This window comes from Cyprinodon tularosa, unplaced genomic scaffold, assembly GCF_016077235.1.
Source record: "Cyprinodon tularosa strain WSP-4 unplaced genomic scaffold, ASM1607723v1 ctg576, whole genome shotgun sequence".
Taxonomy (NCBI): Eukaryota; Metazoa; Chordata; class Actinopteri; order Cyprinodontiformes; family Cyprinodontidae; genus Cyprinodon; species Cyprinodon tularosa.
In genome coordinates, this window is record NW_024039314.1 from 458,705 (window position 1) to 460,616 (window position 1,912).

General features: G+C 42.9%; 1 long non-coding RNA gene across 1 annotated transcript; it reads left to right on the forward strand.

The window, feature by feature from the left end:
* Nucleotides 1-738: 738 nt before the first annotated feature.
* On the forward strand, nucleotides 739-1,663 carry LOC119797226. Its single transcript, XR_005282561.1, has 5 exons — nucleotides 739-1,020; nucleotides 1,109-1,150; nucleotides 1,229-1,303; nucleotides 1,375-1,440; nucleotides 1,585-1,663. It is a non-coding gene; the product is annotated as an uncharacterized LOC119797226 (long non-coding RNA).
* Nucleotides 1,664-1,912: the final 249 nt, after the last annotated feature.

A 1,912-nucleotide genomic window follows, 5' to 3' on the forward strand; every position in this document is an offset into this window, starting at 1 on the left:
AAAGCTGTGTTGGCTGCAAAAAAGCACTGGGGGGTACACGCGACAGTCAGAAACCGCACTGGGTGGCTTTAAAGGCAACAGGGTACCGCGCCCAAAGCTACATTGGGTCCGAGCACGCTCAACACAAGGCACTGGGATGTATAACCTCCAGGGGGTCCATCGCCCCCGCAAGTGGGTTGTTCAGACAAACGAAGATGGGGTACAAGCGAAAAAGATGTGTTGGACGCCAAAGAATGGGTACGAGACGCATCAAACACGCCTGGCGGTTTGGCGAACACAGAATGTGATACGAGACAAGCGGAACTCCATGGGTTGGGGCACGAATTGGGGTAAGAGGACAGAGACGCCCCACGCCAAGGGAGTATCTCAGCAGACCCTCGCCACTCGGTTAAGTGAGTGATGTACAAAACCTACTCGTAAGTGTCCTCTATCCCATCGTCCCACCACGTCCAGTATGTGACCTTCTCCATTCCCCCTCCAGTGAGTCTCTCCCCCTCCAGTGAATCCTCGCCCCCTGGCCAGTTGACCTCTCCCTTCCCCACCTCCAGTGGACTCTCTTCCCCTGCTTAACCATACCAAGTTGTCTCAGTTGTCTCCTCTAGGCCAGACATTCATATGATTGTGTAAGAGTCTTTCAGACGAAGCTATGCGTTGACAGTGAACAAACACGAGGCCCAGTGAGGGTAAGCCTAACACCTATAGATGCATTAGCTGATTTGTGCACAAATATGTTTTCTAGTTTTCTGTTCTGGCCTGTTGGTCATGGGTTCTGATCGGTAGATCAATTTTTGCATGTTGGTTCAATGACCTGTTCCTGGTCTTGTCTGCAAAACTTCCTCTGAAGTTGTGTTGCTTTTTTCAGATGTATAAGTTTTTAAAAGAGCAATTTCTGTTTTTGTTGCAGTAGTTCAACTTTGGTCTTTGAAAGACTCAGGGCAAGTTGAAGCCCTTGTTGGCCCATATAAATTGTATGACACATCTTTTAGAACACTCTGTGGACATGGCTGGCTGTCAGATGAAGTAAGACTCCATGTTCTGGGAAGTTTATATTTTCACAAGGCAGTCCATCCAGAAATTTATGTTTTTTTTTTTTTTTTTTGTCAAACAGGTTATAGATGCATATTTGTATGTGACACTTCAGAAGACCAAGGTTCAACATGTTTTAAGGTTAAATTTAATCCACTCTTAGTAGTTTCACATATTTCTTTGAAATTATATTACATTTCAGATACCTGTATACAGAATGGATGCAGTAATTGCATCTTCTGTATTTCATCTTGGGCAATATCGGGCTGTTCAAAAGGTAATTATTCACTTTTAAATCATCTTAAGAGAATGAATGCAAATTAATCTTATTATTTGCAATTTCAAAAGATGGTTTTACCTGAAGCCTCCATTTGGATGTGCCCTGTAAATGTGGGAGGTCACTGGCTTTTGGTGGTATGTAAAATTTATTTATTTAACTTTATTTACACATGAATATGTCTATATGTCACAATCGGTTGTTCCCTGGGCAGCATGGGAGGGTGACAGAGGTTGTCTGTCTGTCTGTCTGTCTTATCTATCTTCCAAACATTCCAACAGATTGTCGTGATGAATCACCAAGAGCTAGTAGTTATAGACCCTATGGGGAACGAAACAATGTATGACAGAAAGCTTCTCCATAACTGGAGGTGATCTGATTCATGTCTTTATCATTCATTCATTATGTATTTTGTTATTGTTACAATGTCCTATAAACTTCCTAAAAGCAAAAGGTGCTGGCCGGAGAAGCTGGAGTGTCCGCCATATGTCGCATATGCTGCAGAAGGACTCCAGCAGTTGTGGGGTCTTGGTTTTGAAGGTACAAAGAACAGATGGAATGTTTTGAAATCCATGGAATTATTACATTAAAAGGCATAATTTTTTCAGT